At 41.6% G+C, this 13,623-nt stretch overlaps 1 protein-coding gene across 1 annotated transcript in view; it reads right to left on the bottom strand.

Annotated features, from left to right (window-relative positions):
- The window catches only part of LOC135549692 (solute carrier family 45 member 4-like), a 93,324-nt gene that overhangs the window by 74,371 nt on the left and 5,330 nt on the right, over window positions 1-13,623 (bottom strand). The window lies entirely within an intron of this gene.

The following is a 13,623-nucleotide window of genomic DNA, read 5'->3' as shown; positions in this document are numbered from 1 at the left end:
TAGTCATGGTTTTTAAAAAGTTGTGAAATATCAAAGTTGAATATCAACTTCACTGTGGGATTGTGGAAGCTGCAGACACAGTGATCTGAGCTATCGGATTGGCCAGCGGTAGGCCTATAGGTGAACTCGATTTTCTCTCTGGGCCTGCAGGGTAGGCAGAGTTAATATTTTCAGACGCAAGGAATAGTTATATATGGGAAAACTTCGAATACACGGTGCGCAGGACAGCTGAATCAAGTGCACATGCTGCAAACAGCGTGAAGCAAGGACTAGGAAAGCCTTGGAGATGGACCGATCGGTTGGTGACCACTGCCTGAAGCACTCATAAAAGTACCCAAAAATGTAGGTCTACATGTCCGCACAGTAGTGGTCACCGCCACCCCATTCAAATGAATAGAAGATGTTAAGGTGGAGCTGTGCTGGTTGGGAATCTTGGGGAGGTGTGCAGTAGGGCTGTGCATCCCCCACAGACGGTGGTCTCAGAGCCGCGTAGCCATGTCACAATGAGCCATCAATGGACTCTGAATTACACCTTACTCAGGATTGGCGGTTTGTATTTGAATCGTTGCCTTTGAACTCACATCACGCCAATGGCATTGATTAGTGCAGTCTGCCTACCTATTGATCGCTTCACCCATCATGGAGTCTGAGCGATCCTGCTCCATGCCATGGCCCATCTGACCTATTGTTGCATGGCGGCCATTTTGTAGACTGGATGACTCACTGACCGTCCATTTAAATTGTGTTTGTCGAGCTACCAAGGTTAGATGGTTGGCTTAGGTGGTTGACCTGCTGTAACGTTCTGGTCACAGGTTCAGTTACAACTCACTGCACCGCATACCACATCTCTAGGTCAGGGATACAAGTCCTGATCATATACAGTTCTTTTGGAAAGTATTCACACCTTTTTCTACATTTTCTTACGTTACAGCCTTGTTCTAAAATTGATTCAATATTTTTTTCCCTCATCAATCTACTCACAAAAAGTTTATAAATGTATACTTATTTACATAAGTATTCATCCTGTTTTCATTGATCATCATTGAGTTTGTTTCTACAAGTCCACCTGTGGAAAATGAAATTGATTGGACATGATTTGGAAAGGCACACACCTGTCTATATAAGGTCCCACAGTTGACAGTGCGTGTCTGAGCAAAAACCAAGCCATAAGGTCAAAGGAATTTTCCTAAGAGCTCCAAGACAGGTTTGTGTTTAGGTACAGATCTGGGGAAGTATACTAAAAAATGTCTGCAGCATTGGAGGTCCCCAAGAATACAGGGGTCTCCATCACTCTCAAAATGGAAGAAGTTTGGAACCACCAAGACTCATCCTAGAGCTGGCTGCCTGGCCAAACTGAGCACTTGGGGGAGAAGGGCCTTGGTCAGGGAGGTGACCAAGAACCCAATGGTCACTCTGACAGAGCTCCAGAGTTCCTCTGTGGAGGTGGGGGATCCTTCCAGAAGGACAACCGTCTCTGCAGCACTCCACCAATCAGGCCTTTATAGTTTCCCCAAAAGGCACCTAAGGACTCTCAGACCATGAGAAACAAGATTCTCTGGTCTGATGAAACCGAGACTCAGACTCGGGCAAAGAAGGTTCACCTTCCAACAAGACAACGACCCAAAGCACACATCCAAGACAGCGCAAGAGTGGCTTCGGGACAAGTCTTTGAATGTCCTTGAGTGGCCCAGACAGAGCCCGGAATTTAACGTGTTTGGAGAAATCTGAAAATAGCTACGCTCCCCATCCAACCTGACAGTGCTTGAGAAGATCTGCAGAGAAGAATGGAAGAACCAAGCTTGTAGCGTCATACCCAAGAAGACTCGAGGCTGTAATCGCTAGCAAAGGTGCTGCAACAAAGTACTGTATAAAGGGTCTGAATAAAATAGCAAAAATTTACCTGTTTTTGCTTTGTCAATATGGTGTATTGTGTGTAGATTGATGAGGTAAAAAATGTATTTAATCCATTTTAGAATAAGGCTGTAATGTAACAAAATGTGGAACAAGTCAAGGGGTCTGAATACTTTCCGAATACACTGTATATTATTTTTTTAAATCATTAAATTATTTCCTCGTCCTATTCCCTCGACTGCTAGGTATCTCAAAGCCCTGAGAAGGGAGAATCCCAGGGCAGTGTGTAGCTGTGTGTGTACAGTATTCCATCATTCATAACAGTATCCATTTCATTTCGAGCTCAGACAGACAGATCAGATCCCGCCCTGCTTAGAGAAGTGGTAGATCAGAAGAAAAATTTATGGATTTGTTGAGACTCACTGCCCCACTGCAGCCTGATAATACAATAGGACAAAGTGGCAGGGATGATGATTGTGTGTGTGTGTGTGTGTGTGTGTGTGTGTGTGTGTGTGGGTATAGCACTTCTGCAGCAGAGGGAGAGTGTGTAAGGCCGGGACAGAAGGCGTATGTGAACAGGGAGTATGACAAATCCCCCTCACACACACACTCACCTGAACACACTTTCTCTCAAACCCACATATATGGCCATACACACACGCATGTGCGGAGACTCTGCACGCACGCACACAGCCACAATGTGCTATGTAGATCACCACATCAGCAGGTTTACCAGCTTGAGGTCTGACCACAGCAACAACCCTGCCTTGTGATGTATAATGGTGGAATTACCTTACAGAAAGCAGTGGAAGAAACTGCTGCGTCAACAATCCAGACATTTTGAGCTGTAAACAAGGGAGGCCAGTTAATTTGTAAGACGAAAAAAATGAAGCACATTTCCAAGTCAAGTGTTAGTAATATATGCAGGTATGCCGGTGCTACCAAAGAGCGCTGTGGGAATGGAGTGCTTGTCTGAGTAAATGGACAGGCTACTAGAAGTCTTGAAAAAGAGGGCAGAAGTCAGCAACACCCAATAATGGACTGCAACTATGATATTTGTCAGAGGTCCATTCTTGGGACTTGTTGTCATTCTCCAAATGTTTTTGGTAAACACAACATTCTCTGCTTTGAGTGGCATATTTTGAGTAACTTGCGTAACAGAGCATGCTTTTCTAGATAGGGAGGTGGTGACAAGATGAAATGTCAAAACTTACAAAACTATGGTTACAGCAGGTAAACAACACATGCTCCAGGGCATTTTGGCTGTTCAATGTCAAATGTGTGAGGTCATGCTATGCAAAGTCATCAGCTGTAAGGGTTAGAGTGGACCTATGACCTATCTTGGATACTAACCATACTGTTCCACTCTGTGTTGTAGGCCTATGTAGCAAACAACATGGCTAAGACGGCATGGAGCCTGACTGCCAAGTCAATTACCTATTCTCTTGTTGTGGCAAGGTACGAGACAGCTTACAGGACAACTATTATAAGGCTATCATCCCTAGCTTTATATTTAGCAGACGGACACTGGCCACCCTAATTCCATGTGGGCCTCCTCTGCCTGCCCGTCCGTCTTCTAGCTTGTCAGCACCTCACTAAGCACAGCTAGCTAGGCCTATACAATCACGAGGGTCATATAGTGGCCTTTCCTAGAAAGCTTTTCGTCTTTGGAAAATAGGTAGTGTTACCATGTATTTCTGAGTCTTACTTTAAGAGGGAAGACTACATTCTTTCAGTGGATGACACAGCATTGCTGAATGCCTCCCTGGGGTGTTGGTCAGGGCAGCTCGTTGAGTCCCTCATCAAAATGGTTCACAAATCATCCTCTAGCCTTATTCTCAGTTTCCCCTCGAAGGAAACCAAGTCATAAACATTAGTCTTGCAATGTCAGCCTACATCTTGTAATGCACAAATCAATTGAAGGAAAAGAGGAATTTAGGCCTGGTCAGGGTATTTGATACCCTTAGGGGTGTGTACCTAAGTGTGATCAACCACAGCTGAAAGAAAGGCCCTGAAGCAAAATGAGAGGGATATTCAAAGACCACAGAAATAACAAGCGGGAAAACATCCAAGAAAATACATGTCATAGATCCCTCTCATTGGTGCAATGTCAGTTATCTTGATTAAGACCACAGTAGATTCTCACACCACCGCAACAATTAACTCAAAACAATCCAACGGCAAACCTCCTACACCACAGTCTTTTGGTTCGGAAAGGAAACAGCCCTGACCTTCACGTTACACATACATGCAGTGATCAATTGCACTAAAACGTAAAAACAAGCAGGCGTGCCAGGCTCATTCAAGGAGATGCAGCAGTCTTTCCATGACAACGTAACAACCACGTCCCCAAAAAAACACCACGAGTTAGGCTGGGCGAGGCCTAAGCCTAATGAGGACAGACTACTCTGGACAGCGTGCATGAACAGCACTCCATGGTCTGCTCTGATAGCTATTGATACACACACCTGCACTTCTGATAAAGGTCAAACCAAAACCTCCAGCTCAGCATTGGCTTGACCTAACGGACACACATGCATGAACACACACTAGCATCTGCCGAGTCCCCAATGACCAGATGTTTTGGTTGAGGGGAAATGGAAAGAGCCTGTAGCTAGGTTTCCATCCAATTGGTGACAGAATATATGCGAATATTCTAGAAATATGCGCATTTTCCAACCCGTGGTATGTTTCCACCAAATGGACTTGTTCCAGATAAAAATCAGTGCGTAATGAAGTTGTGCACACAAAATATAACTTTCCACTTAAGCTTTCAAGAACCAAATAAAGATTTAAGTTCAATGTGTTTCCATCGCATTTGCAACTCTACCGATAGTTCTGTCACAAAAACTGTTGCGTTAAATAGCTAAATGTGCCTACTCTGGCCTTGGCACCTGCGCTCTAGCTAACAGCTTGCAGATACAGTGAAGGGTAGGCTGTGTGGGTTGTCTAGTCCAGTGGTTCCCAAACTGTGGGGCAGCAGCCCAGCTTTGAACTTACTCTTGAAAGTTGTAATAGTAGAATGCACAAGGTGCAACTTCGACATTGGGTGGTGCATCAGTTCCTCTTGTCATGTTAGTCATTGCAGACCTGTGTTCGAATACTCATAACCGTACTATTAGTGATGTGAATTGAGTATGTAGTATGCTTATTGGTCATAGTATGGATATAGTTAGTATGCCAAAAGTTCCCAGATGTCATATTAAATTCGCCAAAATACAAAGTATACATGCAGTGGACACTATTTCCCTGCTTTTATGGCCCATAATGCAATTCTTCAGAAAATGGGCGTGGCTTCATAACTTTTCAGATTTGAAGAAAATGGCAGAAAATATGCAGCCGAAGTCCAACGAGAGCAGATACAAATTCATTGCTTTAACTAACATGCTGAGCAAAGTATTAAAGTAATAACTTTTCAAATAAGTTATGTTACACGTTATGTTGGCTGACAATTTGTTAGCTACGCTATCCTTACAAACCACATAGCTTTACAGCAGTATGTACTTTACTGGTACGTTAGCTAGTTACCTTTGCATCGAACTTGCCAGGCAATATATTAACTATCTGCTAACTACCCAACATTTATTGACTTGATTATTCACATCCTTCTTAGCTAAGTGGTATAGTTGTTGTGCGTTTCAAATGGACATGGTTAATTATGTATCTACTCAGATTTCAAGCACCCGTTGAATATGGCCAGGGTCAGTAAACGTTAGCAAATTATTTTTTTAAAGTGTGATATAAATTGTTGCCAGCAGGACAGATACCAACGCTCTGGATAACATGAAAACAGCCCAACCAGCATGAGTAAAATGGTTACGTGTTCTATAATTTGTGTCCGGAAGTAGCTAGCCAACGTTAGTCAGTTAGCTTGGGTGCTTGACTGCCGTTGAACGCTCGGCTCAACCCTACTCCTCTGCCAGAGCGTCCAGTGTGCGCTCTGAATGCTCCGAGAGCGGAATGCTCTGAATTTACGAATGGACAATCTGACAACGCTCTGAATTTACAAACGCCCATAGCGCACTCTGGCACTCCAGATTGAATTTACAAACACCTGAAATTAGGAAATGTTTAGCTAGTAATTTGGTATGCTAACAAACTAGCAAGAGGTTGCATAGCAACAGCATCAACATCCAGTAGACAGGAGAAGCTCTAGTATGCTCAACTGAAAGGTTACCATTCGTTTACAGTATACTAAAATGAACTAATAGTATGTAGTATATACACTCATAAGTATGTAGTAGTCAATATGGGTATTCAAACACAGCTTTAGTTTTTTTAGCCCATAGATTTTTTGTCACTCAAATATCACATGAATACAAATTAGACATGGCAAAATGTATAAAATGAGCTTTAAAACTGCTAAAAGTGCTTTGCACCCCATGACAAAATGTGAAGAATTGCAGGAAATGAGCTTTAAAACCTGGAGAATTAGACAAGAGGGGTGGGAACAGTTTGTGTCAAGAACAGTGCTTGTGCCCATAGAAATAGTGGTGTGTGTGCACTCATACAAAGTGGAAGGGGGGACCTGAGTGAACATTTTTGGGAACCCCTGGTCTAATCTACATGATGAGATTATTATGGATAAGAGCGAGAATATTTTTTTAATTTGTCAAGCATCTATCATCATCATCACCAGAATAAGACCCTCAATATTTATTGGAAAGGAGCATCAAGCTCATCACCGTGCACTTTCACCACCCTGCAAAGTTCATCATAACTTATTTCATCTGTAGCCTAATAAACTTCATTGTTTCCCCGAGTCGTAGTGGGAGGACCACATACTATATCATCGCATTACTCCAAATTTACTCTGATATGTTGTTTATTATATAAATATTTGCGCATAAAGGCGTTTCCACCGCCATTTCCCACATAACTAATTTTACAGACACAAAAAGATGCCACCATGTCGAACTAATAAATTATTTGTATTGCTTGCAGGCCAACATACAGCCACCTGCAAGCAATACAGGAACAGCTTGGAGTGAAAACGAAAAGGCTTAAGCAAGACGTTTCCACCAGATGGAACAGTACTTTAAATGATGGAGATCCTGCTGGAACAAAAACGAGTGCTTGGCGTGTACGCAGCCGACTAGGAGTTACCTGCAACAACCAGTACAAACCAGTGGATTCTCATTGAAAACATGAGCACACTCCATTGAACAACTGGAGAAATAAGCTCTTCAACTGCGTCTGCAGCAGACGTGATACCCTCTGTCATGGTATTGAAACGTCTGCTCAACAAAACTGCCCACACAGACTGTGGGATTAAAACTTACAAAAGTACACTAGAGAAAATTCCACCGAATTGCTTGTTCACAGTGTCTAGTAAAGTACTTTGCAAGTTAACCCCATGGTCTGTGTCAGCAGTTTTGTTGAGCAGGCGTTTCAATGCCTTGACAGAGGGTATCGTGTCTGCTGCAGACGCTAGGTACAAGGACCGCTACTTCGATACAGACAAGAAACAGGGTTTACGTTAAATGTTAGACACAGCTGGACAAGATGGAAACGGACACAGTGACAGTGCACACCGGGGAAGAGAGGCCACAGACAGCCAGGGCTGAAACACTTCTTGACATGTATGATGAAATCCTGGTTGAGAATGAAACAACTGAACAACGAAACAGTACAGCAAGTCAGTGAAAGAAATAGGTTTTGATTATGTTTTACTGGTAATGGGGCCATACATATATGCCAACAAAATAACTTTTTGGTCTGTGTGTGTGTGTGTGTGTGAGAGAGAGAAGAGTTGTATTTTTAATTTTCTGTTACTACATCGGCCAACATTTGCCAATGTTGATCTATGCCTAATGATTACTTGGAATGCAAGAATAACGCAATACGTTGTATCCCCTCAGCCCTTATTTGCAGATCCTAGGATACCTGACAGAACCTACCAGGAATGAAGATGCACTTAGATACCGGAGAAGTAACAAGCGCGGTTTCCCCATCCTAGCTAAAGCTGTGCGGAAGTATCTTGGTTCTCCCTGTACTAGTGTGGACAGTGAGCGCCTTTTCAGTGCAGCTTCACACATTGTAGACGAAAAAATAAACAGACTCTCGTGACAAAGCTGAGCAGGTCCTCTTTGTGAAGAAAAACCTCCCCCAAATGTTAAAATTGTAAATGGGCAGTCATATTGTAACCCAGCCATCTAATGGCACTGGAAAAAATTGACTAAGCCCAGTTGCTTTTCTGTTGTTCATTCATGGCTGGTATAATAAGTCAAGATTTTCATTTCATTTAAAACAAAGCAGTTGTGTTTTTTTATTTGTTTATTTCATAAAATGAAAGATGAGATGTGTTGTAAATTTATCTCATTTTACTTGTTGAGCACATTTGAAAAGTTGAAGCCATTTATAGCAGCTTGACAGCCTAGAGACAGTTTATGACAGCCTAGAGACAGTTTATGACAGCCTAGAGACAGTTTATGACAGCCTAGAGACAGTTTACGACAGCCTAGAGACAGTTTACGACAGCCTAGAGACAGTTTACGACAGCCTAGAGACAGTTTACGACAGCCTAGAGACAGTTTACGACAGCCTAGAGACAGTTTATGACAGCCTAGAGACAGTTTACGACAGCCTAGAGACAGTTTACGACAACCTAGAGACAGTTTATGACAGCCTAGAGACAGTTTATGACAGCCTAGAGACAGTTTATGACAGCCTAGAGACAGTTTATGACAGCCTAAAGACAGTTTATGACAGCCTAGAGACAGTTTATGACAGCCTAGAGACAGTTTATGACAGCCTAAAGACAGTTTATGACAGCCTAGAGACAGTTTATGACAGCCTAAAGACAGTTTATGACAGCCTAAAGACAGTTTATGACAGCCTAAAGACAGTTTATGACAGCCTAAAGACAGTTTATGACAGCCTAGAGACAGTTTATGACAGCCTAGAGACAGTTTATGACAGCCTAGAGACAGTTTATGACAGCCTAAAGACAGTTTATGACAGCCTAGAGACAGTTTATGACAGCCTAGAGACAGTTTATGACAGCCTAGAGACAGTTTATGACAGCCTAAAGACAGTTTATGACAGCCTAAAGACAGTTTATGACAGCCTAGAGACAGTTTACGACAGCCTAGAGACAGTTTATGACAGCCTAGAGACAGTTTACGACAGCCTAGAGACAGTTTACGACAACCTAGAGACAGTTTATGACAGCCTAGAGACAGTTTATGACAGCCTAGAGACAGTTTATGACAGCCTAGAGACAGTTTATGACAGCCTAAAGACAGTTTATGACAGCCTAGAGACAGTTTATGACAGCCTAGAGACAGTTTATGACAGCCTAAAGACAGTTTATGACAGCCTAGAGACAGTTTATGACAGCCTAGACAGTTTATGACAGCCTAAAGACAGTTTATGACAGCCTAGAGACAGTTTATGACAGCCTAGAGACAGTTTATGACAGCCTAGAGACAGTTTATGACAGCCTAGAGACAGTTTATGACAGCCTAAAGACAGTTTATGACAGCCTAAAGACAGTTTATGACAGCCTAAAGACAGTTTATGACAGCCTAAAGACAGTTTATGACAGCCTAGAGACAGTTTATGACAGCCTAGAGACAGTTTATGACAGCCTAGAGACAGTTTATGACAGCCTAAAGACAGTTTATGACAGCCTAGAGACAGTTTATGACAGCCTAGAGACAGTTTATGACAGCCTAGAGACAGTTTATGACAGCCTAGAGACAGCTTATGACAGCCTAGAGACAGTTTATGACAACCTAGAGACAGTTTATGACAGCCTAGAGACAGTTTACGACAGCCTAGAGACAGTTTACGACAGCCTAGAGACAGTTTACGACAGCCTAGAGACAGTTTATGACAGCCTAGAGACAGTTTATGACAGCCTAGAGACAGTTTATGACAGCCTAGAGACAGCTTATGACAGCCTAGAGACAGTTTATGACAGCCTAGAGACAGTTTATGACAGCCTAGAGACAGTTTATGACAGCCTAGAGACAGTTTACGACAGCCTAGAGACAGTTTACGACAGCCTAGAGACAGTTTATGACAGCCTAGAGACAGTTTATGACAGCCTAGAGACAGTTTATGACAGCCTAGAGACAGTTTATGACAGCCTAGAGACAGTTTATGACAGCCTAGAGACAGTTTATGACAGCCTAGAGACAGTTTATGACAGCCTAGAGCCAGTACTTTTATCAAGCAGTTAAAGCTAAAATTATTAACTGCATTTTAGTTTCAACCAATATTTCTTTCAAAACATTTAGAAGTTTCTCCATCCAGTCAAGATTGGATAGTAAGAAGAGCCACCAACAACTTAACCATCTTTGTAATGCGGGGCAGCTAAAATATGTGTCTGTTGTGCGATAAAATACATTCATGGATATGTCATTTTTCTAATGTACAAGTTTTTAAACAATCTGTTCCTAACTGAACAAATGACACTTTATTTCAACTATTTAACTGCACTAGAACGCTTAAAAGGCTGCTAAAATGTCAAATATCGGTATCGGGGGTTTTTTGGCAAGGAAAATATCAGAATTGGCCAAAAATGTAATATCGGTGCATCCCTACTCCATATGAACTTTGTTTCTTCTCGTCAAGACCAGTATGTAGGGGATCTACTTTCAGGCGTTTATTTGACTCCTGCTAAGTTAGGTTACGCATACACAGACGTGGGAATCAACTGCAGCCTGTGTATAGAAACAGCTACAAGCTACTTACAACAACAAATACAACGAACCGGCAGGAGTCTCACATAGCCTGCCTTCAAAAATCAAGATCGCTCTGGATAAGAGCGTCTGCTAAATGACTTAAATGTAAATGTAATGTAATTGACATAGTGGGACTATAGATTCTTCAAATCAAAATATTTTATATACACAGTATATAAAAGTATACCAAACATCAGGAACACCTTCCTAATATGGAGTTGTACACCCCCCCCCCCCCCTTTTGCCCTCAGAACAACCTCAATTTGTTGGGCGTGGACACTACAACGTGTTGAAAGCATTCCATAGGTATGCTGGCCCATTTTGACTCCAATGCTTCCCACAGTTGTGTCAAGTTGGCTGGATGTCCTTTGAGTGATAGACCATTCTTGAAACACACGGGAAACTGAGTGTGAAAAAAACAGCAGCGTTGCAGTTCTTGGCACAAACCAGTGCGCCTGGCACCTACTACCATATCCCGTTGAAAGGCACTTAAATATTTTGTCTTGCCCATTCACCATCTGTATGGCACACATACACAATCCATGTCTCAAGGCTTAAATATACTTCTTTAACCTGTCTCCTCCCACTCATCTACACTGATGTGAAGTGTATTTACCAGGTGACATCAATAAGGGATCATAGCTTTCACCTGGTTAGTCTATGTCATGGAAAGAGCAGGTGTTCCTAATGTTTTATATTCTCAGCGTAGAGTAAGACTATAAAGATTAACACTAAAGTGGTGTTACTGCATGCAACTTCCCATCTCAATGCAACTTCCCATCTCATGCTGGCTATTTGGTATGGTGAAAGGTACCTTAACTGGTTTTCCCAGAGCCTGGTGGTGACAACAACTCCAGGAACTTCAGCTACAGATAACACTTTTTCAGACATGCTCTACACAGGACAACACCTATCCAATTCTAGCCTGTTGAAGTCCAGAGTGTTACATAATGGCTGACAAACAGACAAGGCACACTGTAATACGTACAGTAGGTGCAACTAGGAAACAAGATAGATGCAGAGCTCTTGAAGTTTGATTAATAGATTGTGACTATTTGTCTGAGGAGGTTGAAATAACAGCATATTTAAACCAATATCATATTTTTTTATAAAGTCCCTCTGAACAAGAATATGTAAAAAAATATATATATCATGCAGCTAATATATATGGCGACAGGTGGTTAGTGGTTAGAGCTTTGGGTCAGTAACCAAAAGGTTGCTGGATTGAATCCCCGAGCTGACAAGGTAAAAATCTGTCTTTCTGCCCCTGAGCAAGGCAGTTAACCCACTGTTCCCCGGGCGCCGAAGGCATGGATGTTGATTAAGGCCGCCCCCCGCACCTCTCTGATTCAGAGGGGTTGGGTTAAATGCGGAAGACACATTTCAGTTGAATGCATTCAGTTGGACAATTGACTAGGTATCCCCTTTTCCTTATATAACATACATGTATATGGCAATTATTAGACACTCCTATATAAAGCAACCTAAACACTCCTATATAAAGCAACCTAAACACTCCTATATAAAGCAACCTAAAGTCGTATGGGTGGTCCTGGGAATTGAACCCACTATCCTGGCATTTATTTTATTATTTAAGAACAAGTGATAGGCAACAATAGAGATAAAAACAAATAAAAACCAAAAATGGTGTGCAGGTGTGGTTGGAAGCCCAAGGGCTTATAGGATAACCACACCACAAAAAAACAGTATACAATACATGCTCTCCCAACTGAGTTACAGTAAATCTAATGCTCTACCAACTGAATTACAGTAAATCTAATGCTCTACCAACTGAGTTACAGTAAATCTAATGCTCTACCAAACGAATTACAGTAAATCTAATGCTCTACCAACTGAGTTACAGTAAATCTAATGCTCTACCAACCAAATTACAGTAAATCTAATGCTCTCCCAACTGAGTTATAGTAAATCTAATGCTCTCCCAACTGAATTACAGTAAATCTAATGCTCTACCAACTGAATTACAGTAAATCTAATGCTCTCCCAACTGAGTTACAGTAAATCTAATGCTCTCCCAACTGAATTACAGTAAATCTAATGCTCTCCCAACTGAATTACAGTAAATCTAATGCTCTCCCAACAGAGTTATAGTAAATCTAATGCTCTACCAACTGGGTTACAGTAAATCTAATGCTCTACCAACTGAATTACAGTAAATCTAATGCTCTACCAACTGAGTTACAGTAAATCTAATGCTCTACCAACTGAATTACCGTAAATCTAATGCTCTACCAACTGAGTTACAGTAAATCTAATGCTCTACCAACTGAGTTACAGTAAATCTAATGCTCTACCAACTGAGTTACAGTAAATCTAATGCTCTACCAACTGAGTTACAGTAAATCTAATGCTCTACCAACTGAGTTACAGTAAATCTAATGCTCTACCAACTGAATTACAGTAAATCTAATGCTCCACCAACTGAGTTACAGTAAATCTAATGCTCTACCAACTGAGTTACAGTAAATCTAATGCTCTACCAACTGAGTTACAGTAAATCTAATGCTCTACCAACTGAATTACAGTAAATCTAATGCTCTACCAACTGAGTTACAGTAAATCTTAAGACCAGAAGAGAAATGCAACCGAGGTCAGGTTATTAGAAAACCAAGCCCACGGATCACTAAATAAACACAAATGTTGACTTCCATCCTCAGTTGACATAGCAGGAGACAGCTTGCAAAGCTGTGAGTGGTAAGGCGGGAAAGAGATTAGTAAAATCCATATTTAATTTCTTAAAATCAGTCCTCAGAGTATGCTGCCCTGGTGCTCCCTGTGACAATGTTCCATGACAGATCCATGTCAAACCTTGCAGACATCACACTCAGGTGCATGGAAATAGATTATATCTCCATGCTCAGATGTCTGTGTGAAAACTGTCATCTTCACATCCTATCTATTCCTCTAAACCATGGACAGTTGACAATGCTCAACACAAAAATAATTATGGTTATCGTATCTCACTAACAATTGCACATTCAACTGAATTACAAAGCAAAACCAGTATCTTGAAAATCATCCATTCATCACTAAATGAACAGTGACCCACCTGTGTGGA

The sequence above is a fragment of the Oncorhynchus masou genome, chromosome 12 (assembly GCF_036934945.1).
Source record: "Oncorhynchus masou masou isolate Uvic2021 chromosome 12, UVic_Omas_1.1, whole genome shotgun sequence".
NCBI lineage: Eukaryota > Metazoa > Chordata > Actinopteri > Salmoniformes > Salmonidae > Oncorhynchus > Oncorhynchus masou.
Note: the sequence above shows the minus strand (reverse complement) of the source record. Positions and strands in the feature narration are given on the sequence as shown.